Genomic DNA, 20,603 nt, shown 5'->3' with positions numbered 1-20,603 from the left:
CCTATGTCCGGCTCCCTCGGGCCTCTTGGTGGTGAAACCTTTCCTGGCTTCCCTGGCCCTATGCGTGGTGTGCCTTCCTGGTGGATGTGGTGAGGGTCGTGCCAAAGCTTGACCACGACCTCCGGTTCCTGGCTGAGGATGATTAGCCTCCACCAGTTTGGGATCCGGTACCCTTCTCTGCCAACCCTTCACCCTTTTCGTTCTCCTGTGGGATCTCAGGGTTCCCTCTCTCCTTGCGTCTCTGGGCCTTTCTGCCTCCTTCTCAGTGCTTCAGGCCTGGCCCTGGAGCTGGGCCCAGCCGGAGCCACAGCTCCCTGTCAGCCCTCTCTGGCTGAACTCTCCCTCGGCTTCTCCTCAGGCTCAACTCCCTGTCTCAAGATGGTGCCCACCTCTTATACTCCCTCTGACACCCGAGCCCAGGTGACTAGCACCCAATGGGCTCCTTCCTATGCCCAGAGTCCCTCCCCTATCTGCTCCTACACCACTGGGATGTTCCTCCCCCCCTCCCACTCCAGCCAGGGACAGACGCTGTCGTACCTGCACATCTATCTGGTGGGAGTACCGTTGTTTTGTCTCCCGGAAATGGGATGTATGTGGTGCATGCAGCTTACTGAGCTCTGTTCCACACTCCATCCTTACCCGGGAGTGGAATACCACACCTCTGGTTCGAGGTGCAATACCCCTGTAGCAGCCGAGTCCTCGGGGTGCTACAGTAGCAATTTGGGTGCACCGGTAGTAGGCGAAAGGCGGATTCTATGTCGGATTTAGCGAGCAGCACTCCGGGCCCCGCATCGCGTACTAACATTACTGCTCTGTCGAAAGACGCGTAGGAGACCGAGGCGTCTTCAGACGAAATACCGTCATTTACAGACTCTCCTTTTGGGTAAGATAAATGATGGATAAGCCAGAATGAACCTGGCTCTTTTTTGGGGATTATTCCCAGAGGGGAAACTCTTATGTTACTGAATGGTGGGGTTGGGAAAGGGCCCGCCACTCTGCCTAGAGCTACTTCTTTTTGTATTTTTTGCCTAAGTATTTCAGGGTGCTCTTTTGCAGATTTAAGGTTATTTGCAAAGGTGGGTGATTTATTAAGTTTGAAAGGGAGGAAAAAACTGTACGTGAAACCAAAACGTAACTGCCCCGCTGCATCTTTCTTAGGATATTGGTCTAGCCAGGGGCCCATCGCGCTTACGCTCACCGGGGTCCTTGGATTCTGACTGTGGGAGTTTAATTGATAATTTGCTTGCGGGATGAGAACATCTTGCCGCGGGGTGGGCTGCACCCCAGGCTGAGCATTCATGTTTGTATCTGCATAAGGCGTAGAAATGACAGCGTCCCTCATTGTACTGCTAGCAGGCCCCTGGTCTACGTACTACCACTGAATTTTGGCCTGCTGTTGCCTGTTGTCCAGTAGCCGTTGTTGGAAAGGGATGGTGTTTCTGTAACAGCATTAATCGCAACCATATGTCTGTAGCTTTTACCCCCCAGCCTAGCTGTGGTTGCAGGGCCAACCGCCTCCGGAACTCTTCATCGTAGCGCCACCATGCTGAACCGCCGTGGGCTTTGTACGAGTTATACACCGTATCCTGGTATATGAATAGTTCTGAGCAGCGTTCCGGATGCTTTTGGCCCATGATGCAACCCAGCACTGAAAACGCCTGTAACCAGTTACTCATTGTCTTCGCGACCTTTTGTCTATTTCTGTTGAATGGTCTGTCGACTATCCTTTTCTCTTTGTCTATAGTATGTTGGTCAGCGGTTACAAGTGCCCAAATGTCGATGTAGTCATTATTCCATATTTTAATTCTGGTTTCCTTGTCTATGTGTGAGCCCAATGGGCTTATCCTGCAAAAGAATGCGTCCTTGTGTACGCTGGCTAATGGTGGAGTTGTTTTAGTAGAATTATGTATAGCGCCTGGTGGCACGGATAGTTGTTCGACTATGGCCTTAAGGGCCGCTATTAAGTTGGTGTTACTATTTCCCATTTCAGTTATACTTATATTGCACGCACCCATTCCTGCGGCTGGAGGAGGGACTCCGATGTGTGGAGGGACTCTGACACCAGTCTCGCTCGGGGTGAGCGGCGTGCCTCTGCTCTTAGACCTGCGTGAAATCGTTGTATCGTGCAGACTGTAAGCTCTGGAGGGTGCCATTGTATCGTTTCTGTCCCCCGGAGGACGGGATCGTTGGGGCTCGACATCTCTGATGCAGAGGATGGTGAGCGCCACCTTGAGGACCGCGACCTGTGACCCCTCCTGTGGGATGCCGATCTCCACTTTGCTTGTGACGACCGCTTCCTTCGCCGGTGACTTGTGTGCGATGGCGTAGATCTGTCGTCGGAGGAACTACAGCGAGTTCACCTAGAGTGAGTACGCCTGGAGTCACTGTGTCCCTAAGGGTGTATGGGGGGTTCTGCGCAGTTTACATGTGTCCCACCGGGACATGTCGGTGCTATTTGTGGCCAGGGCGATGCTATAACGGAGTCAAGCACGTGCGTCGCTGCGCTATTATAGGGGTATATGGGGGAGGCGAGGATGGTCGCTGAAGTGTTTAGGCTCCGCATCGTGTCCATCAGGGGGGTATTGATACTGTGACTGGGCGCTGGATGGGCTGCGGTGATTACAGGGGCCGCAATGTCCCCAGGATGTGTAGTGTCACGTGTTCTGTTTTGGGAACTTTTTCTTTTATTTTTAATAGGAGTTTTTCTGTGGGGGATTGTTTGGGGGGGAAGCAGAGCACAGCCCCCGGCAGAGGCTCTGCTCTGCCACAGCCCCTGCTGTGTGTTGAGGGGGCGGGGAATGGTTACTAAGTGGCCCGCAGCTTCTTCTGTGAGGCTTCGGGGTGCTGTGCCTAAAGCGCTCTGGAGGACGGGAGTGCCTGCTGGACCTCCGCCCTCCAGGGCGCTCCTCGGCAGGATGCGGGACAGGAGTGTTAACGGGGGTGGGGAACAACAGGCTGTGTGCTGTCTCCAGCGCCGGTGGCAGGCAGGAGACCTGAATCCCCTCTGTGCCCGCCGCCGACATGGAAGACAGCCCGCACTCATTTATTAGTGCAGAGGAGCCCTGCGCCTGCAGTAAGTGAGGCGCAGGGTCCACCGCCGCACTAGCTTCAGCTTCCTGCTCCGCCCCGCAGCATTCTGAACTGGGGGGCGTGACCTGTGGGGTCACGTGGGGCGGACACGCGCCCTGTACATGCGCATCGAGCGCTTCCTGCCCTCCAGCTCCGCCTCCCCCAACATGCCTCTCCAGCCTAGTGGAGTCACGCGCCCGCTTCCCTGCTCCGGCGCGCGACCGCAGAGAGGAACCCCCCAACCCCACGCCGGCGCGCGCCCGCCGCCCTGCTGTCGCTGCGCGACCTTCCCCACTGGCGTGCGGCCACCGGACCGCCACGGCTGCCCGCTTCCCCGAGTCAGCGAGCGCCCGCAGCACTACCGCAGCCGCCTACCGCCCCGGGTTGAGTGGCCCGATGAACACTGTAAAGTTGTGCGGATGCGGCGATCGGGTGAGGAAGGGGATCGGGACCAAGCCGCGGAAGTAATGCAGCCCCCCGTTCCAGATGACCCGACCGCCGTGGAGGGGACCGTTGTACCGTGGGCAATTGGAGTGGGTGAGTAGGCCCAAGTGGTGAGGGGACTGGGACTGGGGAATATGATGTTCCCATAAGGGGTTGAGGGCCAGGGGCAGGGTGATCTGGGGATTTAGAGCTGGGGCCAGGGGGATGAGCGCTGAGCCCCGACATGAGAGCCTGTAACCAGCGCTCGCCCCCCTGTGCAAACCCAGCCTGGAGGGCCTCAGCAATCTGACCTGATCCTGAAATCTCCATGACGTTCGACTCCGGGACCAGCAAAGAAAGGAAGTAACGTGGGATGTCCCGGTGTTTATGTATCCATGGGACGGCTTGTAGCAGCCGTCCCTTTCGCTTCATTGGATCCTTCTGGGGGCTTCAGGATCACTGGTCAGTAAGGGGCAGCGAAGGGGGGGGTCACCAATCGCCATGGCCCGGGGAGGGGCCACCACAGTCAGTGACTCCCTCCTTATTTAGTATGGAGTCTACCATTATGTCATCAAGATGGGTTTGTTGTGATCTACATGCCAGATGAGTAAAAATGGGAGCATTAGTCAACCCAAATGCCATCACAAGGTTTTCATAGTGCCCCTCAGGAGTATTGAAGGCCGTCTTCCACTCATCTCCTCAATGTGAATGAGATTATAAGCCCCCCTGAGGTCTAGTTTAATCAAATTGTAGGAGCCAAATGGTTTTCTAAAGAGGTCTGGGATGAGAGGGAGAGGATATGCATCCCAGACCGTGATCTGATTAAACTCACAAAAATCAAGGCAGGGGCGCAACCCCTAGTCTTTTTTTTTTTTTGACAAAGAAAAACCCCACTGCAACGGGAGATGAAGAACGTCTTATATGGCCCTTTGGTAGACTTTCAGTGATCTAGTTTTTCATGGCCTGCCTCTCTGAACCAGAGATATTATATAACCTGCTTTTTTGGCAGCTTGGCCCCAGGAATAATATTACCGACGCAATCATAAGGATGATGGGGTGGAAGTTCTTGACACCCCTGTTCAGAAAACACATTCCTGAAATCAGACCCACCATGGCTATCCGAGTGACCAAGCAGTGTTCTTGGCAATACTCGCTCCATTTTACCACCTCCCGAGTCTGCCAGTCTACGGCTAAGTGCCCACGATGCAGAAATGCTCTGGATTTTTCCTGAGCGTTTCTGCATCTCCCTGGCAGAAAAAATGCATGCGGATTTTACATGCGTTTTTCCTGCCAGGGACAAGCGTAAGTGAAGCGTTTTTTCACATGCATTTCCGCATGCAGGTTGTCAAGCGTTTTCCAAGCGATTTTAGCATCACTTGGAAAGTGCTTGACAACTTGGTCACACTATATAAATACATGCAACCGGCATGGATTTATATAGTGTGACCAAGTTAATAGTTGAAGAAAAAAGATTAAAAATGGTAAAAAAAAAACAAAAAACAAAAACATTTTACTTACCTTCTGATGGCCCCTGGTCTCTTGTATGGCTCACGGTGGTGTGAAAGGACCTTCCATGACGTCATTTAGTCATGTGACAGGTCACGCGACCGCCGACGAGCCGTACAAGAGACTCGACTCAGCGGAGAAAAGACCGGGGCCATCACAAGGTAAGTATAATGTCTTTTTTTCTTGTCTTTTTTTTTTTTTTTTTTTTTTTTTTACAGGTACCATGGTACCCGGGTCTGGAGGAGAGTCTCCTCTTCTCCAGACCCGGGTACCATCCGCACGTTGAATCGCTTAATATCCGCATGTGCACATGTAGTTGACGCGCCCCTGGGCCTGCTGCGTCGCGCGACATCGCGCGCACGGGGAAGCTTACCCGGATCCGGATCAGATGGAGGTAGTAGTCTCGTGGCGGTGACCCGATCCGTGCCCAGGGAGTCAAACTGAGTGGCAGCGTTTAGCAGTAGATGTTAGAAATGTTCGACTACGCCACCCGTTGATTGCAGCTATGAGGCCGCCGCTGCAGGGCAGACCGCTGAGGCCGGTGATATGGTTGTGCAGCGTAGATGGTATAACCCCCAACGGGAGGGGTATGGCCTCAGGGCAGCAGATGACGATAATAGTGGTAGTGATGGTGCAGCAAGGAAGCTCAGAGACGTGTGGTGCAGTTTCAAGGCTTTTACTCACAGGTGTTGCTCCGGTCACTTCGGCCAAGAGTGACCACCCGAGCCGTGCTGCGTCCACCAGGTGCGGGACTCGGCCAACTCCCAGGTAGTTCCAGAGCGTGGTCCAGAGCTCCCCTCTCTTCCTTCCTACTGGCCGTTCTCACCAGGGACCCACCTATGTCCGGCTCCCTCGGGCCTCTTGGTGGTGAAACCTTTCCTGGCTTCCCTGGCCCTATGCGTGGTGTGCCTTCCTGGTGGATGTGGTGAGGGTCGTGCCAAAGCTTGACCACGACCTCCGGTTCCTGGCTGAGGATGATTAGCCTCTACCAGTTTGGGATCCGGTACCCTTCTCTGCCAACCCTTCACCCTTTTCGTTCTCCTGTGGGATCTCAGGGTTCCCTCTCTCCTTGCGTCTCTGGGCCTTTCTGCCTCCTTCTCTCTGCTTCAGGCCTGGCCCTGGAGCTGGGCCCAGCCGGAGCCACAGCTCCCTGTCAGCCCTCTCTGGCTGAACTCCTTTCTGCACCGAACAGACAGACCCTGTCTCAAGATGGTGCCCACCTCTTATACTCCCTCTGACACCCGAGCCCAGGTGACTAGCACCCAATGGGCTCCTTCCTATGCCCAGAGTCCCTCCCCTATCTGCTCCTACACTACAGGGATGTTCCTCCCCCCCTCCCACTCCAGCCAGGGACAGACGCTGTCGTACCTGCACATCTATCTGGTGGGAGTACCGTTGTTCTGTCCCCCGGAAATGGGATGAGTGTAGTGCATGCAGCTATCTGAGCTCTGTTCCACACTCCATCCTTATCCGGGAGTGGAATACCACACCTCTGGATCGAGGTGCAATACCCCTGTAGCAGCCGAGTCCTCGGGGTGCTACATTCCCCCCTGGTAAATCACAGCACGTCCTCGGGCTGGAATAGAATAAAACAATATAAAACATACAAATTTTTAAAGTGCACTCATATATAAAATATATCAACTTTTTTTAGCATAATATAAAACCTTTTCATATAAAACATTCTTGACTAATACATCCTCAATCCCTTGCCACCGTGCAACTTGGGACCAGGTAAAGCGCAACAGTCACTAGAGAAAAACAGTTCTTTATAAAACCAGAAGGGGGCGCTTTAGGAAGCGCAACTATTTACAGGGTATGGCCGCTCTCAGTCCTCGGCCAGTGGGGAATAGGGGAATGGCTGCTCACAGTCCTCAGCCTGGTTAGGGATAGGGACACACAGGTAACAGTTCACTAGTCCCAACGGGGACCATACTCTTAATTCACAACAGTTCTCATACCCCGACGGGTAACTTTGTACAGTCCTGTTCACCTCTTATTGGTGACGATGACGATGCCCTCCTGCTCCTTCCTGAGGGTAGTCTTCAAACCCATCCGGGTCCTCTTGATCTCCCTCATACCGCAGCTCTTCCTCCGTCAACCGGTGCACGTGAAGGGCGTACGGTCCTTTGGCGCACTGATGCCGGGTGAAGGTGACCTCGTCACCCGGGTAAAGGTCACGTCCGCGGTGTCCCTCCGGCAGATGGCTCTCGACATCCCTGCGGGTGACAAAGACGTCGCCGGGGGTCCTGTGATCCCGGATGAAGCCCCAACCGTGCTCCAGTTGAAACTTTATTACGGTCCCGGTGGCGCGGGGACCTTGGGCCGCACGGGGGTTTCGTCGGGTCCGGCGTTTTTGCTCCGCGCTTTGAACCTGCAGCCGCTCCTCGCGGACCCGCCTCTCTCGCCGTTCTCTGTTGAAGACCTCCAGTTGTTGTCGGCAGCACTCCGCACGCTGGGCTGCGGCCGCCCGGGTCTCCTGGGTGAACCCCATGAGATTTTCACCGGTGGGGTCCCATGCAAACTGAGCCTCCTCCAACGGGAGCGGAACGATTTTGGCGGGCGCCGGAGCCGGGATCAGGGGCTCACACAGGGGCCGTTCCCTCCGGAGTCGGGGGTTAATGTACTCCGAGGGCCACACAAAGGGCTGCCCATCCGGGCAGGTATGCTGCGCAAACAGATCTTCACCCAGGGGCAGCACTGTGGAGGTCGAGGGCGCGGTGGGGGCATCGGCGCCCGGATTCACCAGGCCTTGCGACCAGGCCGGTGGCACTCTGAAGGTGAAGGGCACTTTAGAGCCGGCGGCGCCCGGGGGTACTCGGCCCTGCGACCAGGCCGGTGGTATCTCCTGCTTCGCCGCACTCAGGGTCAAGGAGCGTGGCGCGGTAGGGGGCGTGGCTGCGGCTCCTGCCGCTTGAGGCCTAGCTGGGAGCAGTGGCGGTGCAGCAACGGGCGCGGTGAGTAGAACTTCAGGCTCTGCGACGGGGAGCTGGGACAGGCTTACGGCCACGGGGCACGGGGCGGTGACGTCCCCTTTACCTGCTTCCATCTCTGTGGCTCCCTCCACGGCGTCGTCTCCGGCCTTCGTCCCTCCTGCACCATCTTCAGGGGCAGGCATGCTCCTCGTTGCGGGTGGCGTCCTCTGCTGGCGGGTTCCAGCCTGTTGGGCCATCTCCCTGCTCCACTCGGCCAGTGCTTCTTGCTGCACCCGGGCCATCCTCCGGGCCAAGGCCTCCAGCGCGGTCTGTGCATGCTCCCTTTCTCTGGGGAGCTGTGCCAGAATCTCCACCAGGCCTTCTGGGGTGGCAGCCTGCAACAGGCTCCTGACCACAGGGTCGGTGCTGCCTGACTCTCCCTCCATCTCCGGGTGCGATCTCTCCAGACTCCTCCAGGCTGCACCCATCCTCTCTCTTTTGTTCTTGATCCGCCCATACTGAGGGTGGTCCCAGGGCAACTTGGTGATTGTGAGTTCCAGGGGCAGTCCCCCCACGCTGATGGACATTTCTATCATTGCAGTCTCTGCTGGTGGGGGCGGTTTCCACTTTTGGCGCCATTCCTGGACCTGGCCCACGATGGGAGGTGGCCTCTTGCCACCCTCTGGCAGGCCCATAATGGAGTCCGCTCTGCCAGGGCGGGAAATCGTCTCAGATGGCGGGAATCGTCTCCTTATGGCGGGAAACTCTGTGGATGGCGGGAAAAGGCTGCAGATGGCGGGCAAACGGCGGGAAACGACCCGTGATGGCGTCCGATGGCGGGAACCCTCTGGCATTGGCGGGAGACTCCTTTTTACGGTAAATATGAACTTTTCTTCAGGCACGCAGTACCCGGTGGTTGCGGGCACATAATCCTGCCGACTACGCCAAAGTTGACGCGCCCGTGGGCCTGCTGCGTCGCGCGGCATCGCGCGCACGGGGAAGCTTACCCGGATCCGGATCAGATGGGGGTAGTAGTCTCGTGGCGGTGACCCGATCCGTGCCCATGGAGTCAAACTGAGTGGCAGCGTTTAGCAGTAGATGTTAGAAATGTTCGACTACGCCACCCGTTGATTGCAGCTATGAGGCCGCCGCTGCAGGGCAGACCGCTGAGGCCGGTGATATGGTTGTGCAGCGTAGATGGTATAACCCCCAACGGGAGGGGTATGGCCTCAGGGCAGCAGATGACGATAATAGTGGTAGTGATGGTGCAGCAAGGAAGCTCAGAGATGTGTGGTGCAGTTTCAAGGCTTTTACTCACAGGTGTTGCTCCGGTCACTTCGGCCAAGAGTGACCACCCGAGCCGTGCTGCGTCCACCAGGTGTGGGACTCGGCCAACTCCCAGGTAGTTCCAGAGCGTGGTCCAGAGCTCCCCTCTCTTCCTTCCTACTGGCCGTTCTCACCAGGGACCCACCTATGTCCGGCTCCCTCGGGCCTCTTGGTGGTGAAACCTTTCCTGGCTTCCCTGGCCCTATGCGTGGTGTGCCTTCCTGGTGGATGTGGTGAGGGTCGTGCCAAAGCTTGACCACGACCTCCGGTTCCTGGCTGAGGATGTTTAGCCTCTACCAGTTTGGGATCCGGTACCCTTCTCTGCCAACCCTTCACCCTTTTCGTTCTCCTGTGGGATCTCAGGGTTCCCTCTCTCCTTGCGTCTCTGGGCCTTTCTGCCTCCTTCTCTCTGCTTCAGGCCTGGCCCTGGAGCTGGGCCCAGCCGGAGCCACAGCTCCCTGTCAGCCCTCTCTGGCTGAACTCCTTTCTGCACCGAACAGACAGACCCTGTCTCAAGATGGTGCCCACCTCTTATACTCCCTCTGACACCCGAGCCCAGGTGACTAGCACCCAATGGGCTCCTTCCTATGCCCAGAGTCCCTCCCCTATCTGCTCCTACACTACAGGGATGTTCCTCCCCCCCTCCCACTCCAGCCAGGGACAGACGCTGTCGTACCTGCACATCTATCTGGTGGGAGTACCGTTGTTCTGTCCCCCGGAAATGGGATGAGTGTAGTGCATGCAGCTATCTGAGCTCTGTTCCACACTCCATCCTTACCCGGGAGTGGAATACCACACCTCTGGATCGAGGTGCAATACCCCTGTAGCAGCCGAGTCCTCGGGGTGCTACATAGTCATGCGGATATTAAGCGATTCAATGTAAGTCAATGGAGGTAAAACGTCGCGATTACGCAAAATAACTGGTAGTGCTGCGGATTTTTCCGCACTGATAATGCGCAGCGGAAATTTCCGCAGCATGTGCACAGCACATGCGGATTATCATTGGGGAACATTGCAGACTTTCTACCAAGCGTTTAAGCGTTTCTGCAATGGAATTGCCGCTGCGGAAACGCTTAAAAGATAAAGTGGGCACACAACCTACCACAGGATTGTGCAGCGTAAACCAAGGTAGTCTAAGGACCACAGGAGAGGGCAAGCCCTCTAGCACATAACAGTCAATAAATTTTGAGTGCAAGGCCCCTACCTGCAGATGTAGCACACGAGTGTAGCACCCTGAGGATTCGGCTGCTACAGGGGTATTGCACCTCAACCCAGAGGTGTGATATTCCACTCCCGGGTAAGGATGGAGTGTGGAACTGAGCTCAGTTAGCTGCATGCACTACACACATCCCATTTCCGGAGGACAGACCAATGGTACTCCCACTTAATAATGTGCAGGTACGACCGAGTCTGTCCTTGGCTGGAGTGGGAGGGGGGTGGAACATCCCAGTAGTGTAGGGGCAGATAGGGGGAGCAGTCTGGGTAAAGCTAGGAGCTCATTGGGTGCTGGTCACCTGAGCTCACACATAGAGGGAGTATATAAGGTGGGCACCATCTTAGGACAGGGTCTTTGCAGAGGAGTCTTTTGCAGAAGGCTGGTCAGTCTGTCAGTCTTTTGCAGAGCAGTGGAGGAAAGCAGAGGAGCAGAGCAGCCCCAAGGCCAAGAGAGAGAGAGGAGAAAGAAAGACCCAGAGGGGGAGAAAGAAGGAACTCCAAGAGCCCAAATTAGACCAGAGGGTGAAGAGTTGGCAACAGGGTACCGGATCCCAAGCTGGCAGAGGCTACAGCACACCTTAGCCAGGAACCGGAGGCCGTGGGCAGAATCTGCCACGGCCACCCACTATATCCACCCGGAAGGCAGACCACGCATAGGGTCAGGGAACCCAGAGACAAGGGTTCACCAACAAGAGGCCCGAGGGAGCCGGACTTAGGTGGATCCCTGGTGGGGAAGGCCAGAGACGAGGACAGGACAGAAAGGGAGCTCAGAACCACGCTCCAGAACTACTTGGGGGTTGGCCGAGTCCAGGACCTGGTGGACGCAGCGCGGCTCGGGTGGTCACTCAAGGCCGGAGTGACCGGTACAAGAACAGCAGTAAGTAAAGAACCCTGAACTGCACAACCCGACTCTGACTCTCATTACCATCTTCACTGCACTTCCACAACCACAATCCTCTGCACCTGACCCCCTGAGGCTATACCCCTCCCGTTGGGGGTTATACTACCTGGGCTGCACAAACACCATCAGCCTCAGCGGACCCTGCTGCAGCGGCGGCCGTAGTGACCGCAAATCAACGGGTGGCGTAGTCGACATAAAGAACTTTAGTAACATCAGTAAGGACTGCCACACACTGAGCTTGACACCCTGGGCACGGACCGGGTCACAGCCACTCGGAGACTACAACCCCCATCTGATCCGGATCCGGGTATTCCCCGACAACACTGGCCCAGGGGGCGCGTCAACGTTGGCGTAGTCGGCAGGATTACGTGCCCGCAACAACCGGGTACTGCGTGCCTGAAGAAAAGTACACCGTTACCTCAAAAAGAAGTCTCCTGCCGGTTCCGGAGGGTCCCCGCCAACGGACCCCATCACAGGTCGTTTCCCGCCGGTTGTCCGCCATTTGCAGCTCTTTCCCGCCATCCATGGAGTTTCCCACCACTGGGAGACGATTCCCGCCATTTCCAAAGATTTCCCGCCTTGGAAAAGCGGACGCCATTATGGGCGTGCCAGAGGGTGGCAAGAGGTCACCTCCCATCGTGGGCCAGGTCGAAGAATGGCGCCAAAAGCGGAAACCGCGCCCACCAACAGAGACTGTGATGCTGGAAGTGTCCATCAGCGTGAGAGAACTGCCCCTGGAACTGAAGTTGCCCCGGGACCACCCTCGATGTGGGCGGAGACAGAAGAAGAGAACAAAGATGGGTGTCGCCTGGAGCAGTCTGGAGAGAGCGCACCCGGAGACAAGACGTCTGGAAGAGGGTCCAGAGAAAGCACACCCGGAGATGGAGGGAGAGCCAGGCAGCACCGACCCAGTGGTCAGGAGCCTGATGCGGGCCGCCACTCCAGGCAGCACCGACCCAGTGGTCAGGAGCCTGTTGCAGGTCGCCACTCCAGAAGGCCTGCTGGAGATCCTAGCACAGCTCCCCAGAGACCGGGAGTGTGCACAGACCGCGCTGGAGGGCCTCGCACGGAGGATGGCCCGGGTGCAACGAGAGACGTTGGCGGAGTGGAGCCGAGAGATGGCCCAGCAGACCGAGACTCGTCAGCGGAGCACGCCACCCGAGACGAGGAGACAGACCGCCTCTGAGGATGGCGCAGGAGGACTGAAGGCCGGAGACGGCGCCGAGAAGGGAGCCGAACGAATGGAGGCAGGTAAAGGGGACGTCACTACCCCGAGCCGGGAAACCGCGTGCCTGCCCCAGCTCCCCGTCGCAGAGCCCGAAGTACCCCCTGCCGTGCCCGTCGCTGCAACGTCACCGCCGCAGACTAGGCCTCAAACGGAAGCCGCGACCCCTGTGACGTCACACGCCTCGACCCCGAGCGTGGCCAAGCAGGAAGTACCATCGGCCTGGTCGCAAGGCCTAGTACCCCCGGGCGACGCAATACCAACAGCGCCCCCTACCTCCGCGGAGCCCCCGGCCTGGTCGCAGGGCCAAGTAACACAGGGCGCCGCCGTTCTTACGGTGCCCTTTACTTTCAAGGTGCCCCAGGCCTGGTCGCAAGGCCTGGTTAACCCGGGCGCCGCTACCACCACGGCGCCCATAACACCTAAAGTACCGCACCTGGGTGAGGACCTGTTCGCCCAGCATACGTGCCCGGATGGGCAGCCCTTCGTATGGCCCCAGGAATACATCCAGCTGGAGCTGCAAAAAGCAAGGGCCATGTGCGAACCCCTGATCCCGGCTCCAAAGCCCATAAAGAGGATCTCGCCCCCGCTAGAAGAGACCCAGTTTGAGTGGGATCCCACCGGAGAAGACCTCATGGGGTTCACTCAGGAGACTCGGGCAGCCGCAGCGGAGCGTGCAGAGTGCTGCCGCCAGCAGCTCGAGGTCTTTGAGAGGGAGCGGAGAGAGAGGCGGGTCCGGGAACAACAAGCCCAAATAAGGAGCGCGGAGCAGAAGAGCCGGACCAGGAGAAACCCCCGTGCAGCGCATGGTCCCCGTACCATCGGGACTGTGATAAAGTTCAATCTGCAGCATGGGTGGGGTTTCATCAGGGATCACCGCACCCCAGGCGACGTCTTCGTGACCAGGAGAGACGTTGAGTCCCACCTACCGGAGGGACACAGAGGTCGTGACCTGTATTTAGGGGACGAGGTCACCTTCACCCGGCACAAGTGTGCCAAAGGACCCTACGCCCTCCATGTGCATCGCCTGACGGAGGAGGAGCTGCGGTGTGAGGAGGAGCAAGAGGACCCGGACGGGTCTGAAACTGAAACTGTCCACAAAGAAAGAGCAGGAGGACGCCGTCGTTGAGTACGGTAGTGAAGAGACTGTATAAAGTTACCCGTTAGGGTATATGCCATGCTGCTAATTTAAATATGGTCCCCGTTGGGACAAGTGTGAACTGTTCCAGTGTGTCCCATTTCCCCACTGACCGAGGACTGAGAGCGGTCAATCCTCCCTAATACCTGGCCGAGGACTGAGAGCGGCCATATTCCCTTGTATATAGTTGCGCTTCCTAAAGCGCCCCCTACCGGTTTTATAGGAAACCGTGTTTCTTCCAAGAGAGACTGTCGCACTTTACCCGGTCACAAGTTGCACCGTGACCGGAGGAACCAGAGACAGGAATGTTTACAACAATGTTATTTATATGAAAAGTTTATTGCTGATAATATATGTGATGTTTTATATGTTTTATATGTTTATGATGTTTATGAAAAAAAAAATGTATGTTTGTGGATGTTTATATCTTACAGCCCGAGGACGTGCTGTGATTTACCAGGGGGGAATGTAGCACCCTGAGGATTCGGCTGCTACAGGGGTATTGCACCTCAACCCAGAGGTGTGATATTCCACTCCCGGGTAAGGATGGAGTGTGGAACTGAGCTCAGTTAGCTGCATGCACTACACACATCCCATTTCCGGAGGACAGACCAATGGTACTCCCACTTAATAATGTGCAGGTACGACCGAGTCTGTCCTTGGCTGGAGTGGGAGGGGGGTGGAACATCCCAGTAGTGTAGGGGCAGATAGGGGGAGCAGTCTGGGTAAAGCGAGGAGCTCATTGGGTGCTGGTCACCTGAGCTCACACATAGAGGGAGTATATAAGGTGGGCACCATCTTAGGACAGGGTCTTTGCAGAGGAGTCTTTTGCAGAAGGCTGGTCAGTCTGTCAGTCTTTTGCAGAGCAGTGGAGGAAAGCAGAGGAGCAGAGCAGCCCCAAGGCCAAGAGAGAGAGAGGAGAAAGAAAGACCCAGAGGGGGAGAAAGAAGGAACTCCAAGAGCCCAAATTAGACCAGAGGGTGAAGAGTTGGCAACAGGGTACCGGATCCCAAGCTGGCAGAGGCTACAGCACACCTTAGCCAGGAACCGGAGGCCGTGGGCAGAATCTGCCACGGCCACCCACTATATCCACCCGGAAGGCAGACCACGCATAGGGTCAGGGAACCCAGAGACAAGGGTTCACCAACAAGAGGCCCGAGGGAGCCGGACTTAGGTGGATCCCTGGTGGGGAAGGCCAGAGACGAGGACAGGACAGAAAGGGAGCTCAGAACCACGCTCCAGAACTACTTGGGGGTTGGCCGAGTCCAGGACCTGGTGGACGCAGCGCGGCTCGGGTGGTCACTCAAGGCCGGAGTGACCGGTACAAGAACAGCAGTAAGTAAAGAACCCTGAACTGCACAACCCGACTCTGACTCTCATTACCATCTTCACTGCACTTCCACAACCACAATCCTCTGCACCTGACCCCCTGAGGCTATACCCCTCCCGTTGGGGGTTATACTACCTGGGCTGCACAAACACCATCAGCCTCAGCGGACCCTGCTGCAGCGGCGGCCGTAGTGACCGCAAATCAACGGGTGGCGTAGTCGACATAAAGAACTTTAGTAACATCAGTAAGGACTGCCACACACTGAGCTTGACACCCTGGGCACGGACCGGGTCACAGCCACTCGGAGACTACAACCCCCATCTGATCCGGATCCGGGTATTCCCCGACAACACTGGCCCAGGGGGCGCGTCACGAGCGATAAGAGTAAAATACCCCTAGCTCAAGGGTGCAGAGTCAATGGCGATTATGGGTGTTGAGCCAGAAAATTTATGAGGTTTGAGGTCCTGATCGAACCTAGCGTCGATCAAAATAAACCCCGCCCCACTGTCCAGAAAGGCAGAAATTACCACCATACTTTTGCCAAGATGGATCTTGGACGGTAAAAAAAAAAAATTGTGACCTACCCACAGAGGAAATAAGTACACCCCCGAGTTGCCAATTCACCCCGCAACTCGGGCGCCTTAGTTTTCTGGTGGGTGTTTAGGAATTTAGGAAAGACACACACACACACACACACACACACACACTCCCCCTTTCCGCCAAACTACAGTTGGACCAACAGAACAAGTCGCCACACCCAACAGCATGGGTTCCTCAGTTAACTCAAACCTAGGGGCCCTTGACCCCAGGCCCCCTGCAAATTGGAGTGTCTCCTTATGTCTCTGGCAATGACAGCGGTTAACACACAAACGCCTCTTCAAAACAACCAACACCTCCGACTCCAGAACTAGGCAGCATAAATCTAACACTGGCAATCCAAGATTGCCAGAGGCGAGTATATATAGGAGTGGCGAGAGGCCAACACTGAACAGCTGAGACCATCAATGCTGGAAAGCTCTAGCAGCTCTCAACTGAACAGATTAACCTTTGCACTGCTAGCAGAAGCCTTCACGGTTTAATATGATAGTGAAGTGCTTCTAATCAGTGCAGGAGCTCAGACGTCGCAGTCTTCTGGCCCCTCTAGTTACGGTAAACCCGTGGTTCCTGGATTCCAGCGATGTGTCACTTACCGAGCTGCTTGATGCAGTGTTGATAAATTCCCTTTATTAGCTGCAGATGTTCTGCCTATGCACAGGGTACACAGAAAGCTGTCAATCAGTGGTGCGGGTGGGGCTATATATAGAGCTCATGAATGTGGAGGACTACATGGTAGCAGGTTTACTAGTCCTTGAGTGATAAAACTAAAACAAGCAGCCAGTTATTGACACATGGCTGGAATCAGAGTCTCTGTCTTTATATAATCAGAATCTAATAAGAGTATAGATGCAAGTGTACAATAAATCTGGAAGAATAAAGAAGTAATCAGTATATCATAAATTATATCTACCCTACAGGTAGCATATGTGACGCGCCCCCTGGGCCATGTTGCAGTGCGGCGCACGTGTGCGCGGGGGAATACCCGGAGCCGGATCCGATGGGGGTTGTAGTCTCCGAGTGGCGGGGACCCGGTCCGTGCCCAGGGTGTCAAACTAAGTGGCAGTGCTCGGCATTAAGATGTTATAGAGTTCGACTACGCCACCCGTTGAATGCGGTTATGAAACCGCCGCTGCAGGGCAGACCGCTGAGGCCGGAGGTATGGTTGTGCAGCGTGGATGGTATAACCCCCAACGGGAGGGGTATAGCCTCAGGGCAGCTGGTGAAGCAGGCAATGATGATAGTGGTAGTGGTGGTGTGGCAAGGAATCGCAGAGACTTGTAGTGCAGGTTTAAAGCTTTACTCACAGTTGGTGTTCAGATCACTTCGGCCAAGAGTGACCACCCGAGCCGTGCTGCGTCCACCAGGTGCGGGACTCGGCCAACTCCCAGGCAGTTCCAGAGCGTGGTCCTGAGCTCCCCTCTCCTCCTTCCTACTGGCCGTCCCCACCAGGGATCCACCTTTGTCCGGCTCCCTCGGGCCTTCTGGTGGTGAAACCTTTCCCGGCTTCCCTGACCCTATACGTGGTTTGCCTTCCTGGTGGATGTGGCGAGGGGTCGCGCCAAAACTTGACCACGACCTCCGGTTCCTGGCTAAGGATAATTGGCCTCCACCAGTTCGGGATCCGGTACCCTGTTCTGCCAACCCTTCACCCGTTAACTCGTGGGATCTCAGGGTTCCCTCTCTTCTTGCGTCTCTGGGCCTTTCTTGGTGTTCCTGTTTCTCCTTCTTCTTCTTTCTCTCTCTCTCTCTCTCTCAGGCCTCCTCTCCAGGCCTGGCTCTGGAGCTGGGCCCAGACTGAGCCACCGCTCCCTGTCAGCCCTCTCTGGCTGAGCTCCTCTCTAGACTGACCACTGATCCAAGATGGTGCCCCCCTTATATACTCCCTTCTGACACCCGAGCCCAGATGACTAGCACCCAATGGGCTCCTACCTATGCCCAGAGTCCCTCCCCTCTCTGCTCCTACACCACTGGGATGTTCCTCCCCCCCCCCACTCCAGCCGGGGACAGAAGCTGTCGTACCTGCACATCTATCTGGTGGGAGTACCGTTGGTCTGTCCCCCGGAAATGGGGTGAGTGTAGTGCATGCAGCTAACTGAGCTCAGTTCCACACTCCATCCTTACCCGGGAGTGGAATACCACACCTCTGGATCGAGGTGCAATACCCCTGTAGCAGCCGAGTCCTCGGGGTGCTACATATGCATTATAATTACATACAACGTCACTAAGGAAAAGTACCTCATTTGCGTCGACCACCAATAATACACCTTGGCAAGCAGAAAGGGACCTTGAAACTTCGTAGCTAAAATCAACATGACCCTACAAAAGTACAAAAACGTTAAAAGGGAAAACATGTTGGACAAATATGGATTGATGGATACAAGGCGCATTCTTAAATAACCATGTATAAATGTGAGGGGAGTCATTTCGTATGTAGATGGACAAAGAATGCTGAGCATTGGAAACATGTTGCTATGTTGCATAAATTTTTCACTTGAACCTTGTGGATTAATGGACTTTTAAAGATGAAATAATAAAGATGGATTTTATGGAGCTGGAGTTCCTTTTCTTTTTCCTGTGATTTACACACGTGTGGCCACACGATCTCCAGGCTTCAGCACGCCAAGAGCCGCTGTGGGTGAGCTGGTGGTTTTTTTTCTATAGCATTTTTAAATAGGCTGTGCCAAGATCGCAACTTTTTGGCTATTCTGTGTGGGGGGGGGTGACAAGCGGGACCTCCAATGATCAGAAGAACAGATGTCTCACATCCCCTTTTTTAATGGAGTGGTGCCATTGTCTATGGGACTGATGGAGATAGCTGAGCTCTGAATTCGGCCATCTCCGGCAGCCCATTACACTTTGAGTGGAGCAGCAGTGCACGCGCTCATCGGCCAATCCATTGGCGTAATATGGCTCCTGCACCTGATTTCCTGTGATTGGGGTCCCAGAGATGGGTCCCCAGCTATTAGCAAGCAATCTGTTCTGTAGAAAAGTGATAAGTTGTAATCTGAGAGCAAACTCTTTCAATTTTAAAATATTGGATAGCTCTTATGAGCGTCTATAAAAAAAAAAAAAAACAGTGTGAGATCTACAGGGTCGGCCATTTATATGGATACACCTAAATTAAATGGGAATGGTTGGTGATATCAACCTGAAACAATGGATACTGGAAGCCTGTGCTAGCATTTCTTCTGTGGTGTTGCTATCAGTGTGTCAAGAGTGGGAGAAGAGGGTTGCATTGACAATCCAACACAATGGGCAGCACTTTGAACACATTTTATAAGTGGTTATAAACTTGTACAAAACACATGAAAGAATAAAGTTACGTTAAAACCAAGCACACCATTGTTTTTCTTATGAAATTCTCAATAAGTTTGATGTGTCACATGACCCTCTTCCCATTGAAAAAATAAAGTTGGATCCAAAATGGCCGCCATGGTCACCACCCATCTGGAAAAGTTTTCCCCCTCCCATATACCAATGTGCCACAAACAGGAAGATGATATCACCAACCATTCCCATTTAATTTAGGTGTATCCATATAAATGGCCCACCCTGTAAAATAATAAATTATTATTATTGCAGCTGCTGCATTTTGTATAACTCATTCAGTATCTGAACATCTGCAACAAGAGCACAGAGAAACAAATCAAGAAGAAACGTCACACTCACCGGAGTGTGGATCAGGTTCAGGAGATACTTCTTTCCCTCATAAGTGTAAACCAGAGACGCAGTCTGGGCCTTCACCGTAATCCGGGCTCCCTCTCCACCTGCAGCTTGGCCAGAACTTGCTTATTGGAGGCGGCTTTTGGAATACACCCTGAGGGAAGGAGCGAGACCCCAGAATCCACACTGTTAGCTCGTGGTGGCAGTGTCCCCCTCCATACTAGTCTGTCAAGGTTAGCTTGTTTCTGTGTTTTATATATGTATTTTATGTGTGTAAACCCTCTTCATGTGTACAGCAGCCTGGAATAAACGCTGCTTAAGAAATAAATAATAGAGTAAGGCCTCATTCAGACCACAGTGATTTCTCTTGTAGGTAAAAAAAAAAAAAAAGACCGATTTTCATCAGCTTTGTTTTGCATCCGAGAAGTTCTAAACTTTGATTTGGATCAAAATCCGACAGGTCAACGTGTTTCGGTGAAAAATACGCGATCCGCAGAAATATGTGAACAGCCCTAGACTATAATAGATATGATTTCTGTGAAAAACAAGGATCGAGCTCGTACAAGATCCAACATTTCATTCTGTAAATCTACATAAATAATTAATAACGTGCCAAATTGCTTTTTTTTGTGTATGTTTTGCGTGTACGGAGGGAAAGTTCCCAGTGCTAGTGTCTATGGTGCTCCATTAGGCTAGGGCTACCTTGTGACTGTGTGTGGCGCTACTGATTGAGCAATAGCTCCAGTTCAAAGCAATACACTAATTTTAAAAGGAAATCTGTTTGACCCCAGATGTGGGCATGCAGGCCTTTGAAATGTAAATCTAAACCAATGGACACTTTTATATCTTCTACCTGTTGCTGCACTCCTAAGTAATTAGAATTTTGGTTCACATGCAAATGAGGAGTTAAGTCTCTGTCTCCTGAGATTATCTCCCACAGCAAGCATCCGTTCTCTTTAGGCTACGTTCCCATCGCTTTTGATGAGTTTTCGATGTTGCAGATTTTCTACAGCATTCCTGCGCCTATTAAGTAAAATAGGTTACTTGTTTTTTTTTCTTTAAATCTGTAACATCAGAAGCTCACTGAAAGCTCGTGGTGGGAACTTAGCCTCAGTGTCAATGATAGCTCACAGTTTTTTGGGACGTCAGGCACCAAGCAAGGAAAATCAGAAAGTAAGCTATCAATCAAGATAAAGAGGCTGGTGCTGGGCAGGGAAGCAACCTTGGAAGGCCTAGGCTCGGTAAGTGCTCCGTTACACCCAGAGCACTCAGAAATGCAGCAACAGATAAAAGAT

General features: G+C 54.2%; 1 long non-coding RNA gene across 1 annotated transcript in view; it reads right to left on the bottom strand.

The window, feature by feature from the left end:
- The window catches only part of LOC141201382 (uncharacterized), a 1,200,242-nt gene that overhangs the window by 54,081 nt on the left and 1,125,558 nt on the right, over positions 1-20,603 (bottom strand). The window contains exon 2 of the long non-coding RNA XR_012272934.1: positions 19,315-19,462. This is a non-coding gene — a long non-coding RNA (uncharacterized lncRNA). The remainder of the gene's footprint in view (positions 1-19,314; positions 19,463-20,603) is intronic.

This window comes from Phyllobates terribilis, unplaced genomic scaffold (assembly GCF_046119375.1).
Source record: "Phyllobates terribilis strain yellow unplaced genomic scaffold, ASM4611937v1 Scaffold_110__1_contigs__length_5578470, whole genome shotgun sequence".
In the NCBI taxonomy this organism is placed as follows: domain Eukaryota; kingdom Metazoa; phylum Chordata; class Amphibia; order Anura; family Dendrobatidae; genus Phyllobates; species Phyllobates terribilis.
Note: the sequence above shows the minus strand (reverse complement) of the source record. Positions and strands in the feature narration are given on the sequence as shown.